Consider the following 856-nt stretch of genomic DNA (forward strand, 5'->3'; position numbering starts at 1 on the left):
TTTTTGTTTGTATGCAAACACTCCGCCATTTACAATTTCCAATTTTGCTGTTGATAGATTAAAATGATTGCCACATAATTTTTGGATTCACAAAGTACATTTCCATCAGCAATAAAAGTCAATATATTTAGTTTCAACTTCTGCCACCACTCTTTGATTGTGAGATACGCTAAAAAGCGAGTTTTTACGGATTTTCTTCAACATGTTTAATATATCGGTTAAGAGTAAAACAAAATATAAATGCCTTCGCCCTTTCGTGATAAGGTGGTGCTACAAGTGGACACTTAAATAGTTCTCCATCAATTCCTAATATTCTCTAAATTCTTTCAGAGAGAGTTCTTGGTACTCCTTAGTGTTTTTTATGCAAAATTTCGAATTTAAAAAACTTTAGTCACAGAAAGCTAAATAAAGCTCATTGGAAAAAAAAAAGTGATCGCAATATTACCATGTTGTCTATTATGCCCAATTCCTACTTTAGAATTTCAATGCATTCTACACCATCGTTGTTACATAACTCACTGCCCATAATCGGCGTCACTATCCTCAATTACTGCATAACTTTCACCAAATATGTAGTACCGAAGTTCCATGAATTCCGAGTATGAATGTCATACGATAATATTTCCACACAGTTGACATAACGGCATAGTAGATATACATATGAATATAATTTCCCAAAAATCCTCAACATTTCATCATGCTATCAATATTGCCGATTTTACTCCGTGTGATAATAATAATTATCAGAAATTCTGCAATTGTTACCTACCATTTGTTGTTGCTGTTGTTGGCAGAAACGATGATTGACATGCAACGTTGGCAGCCACATGCGTTTGATGGAATTTAATATAGCATG

Source organism: Bactrocera tryoni, chromosome 3 (assembly GCF_016617805.1).
Source record: "Bactrocera tryoni isolate S06 chromosome 3, CSIRO_BtryS06_freeze2, whole genome shotgun sequence".
Lineage (NCBI taxonomy): Eukaryota > Metazoa > Arthropoda > Insecta > Diptera > Tephritidae > Bactrocera > Bactrocera tryoni.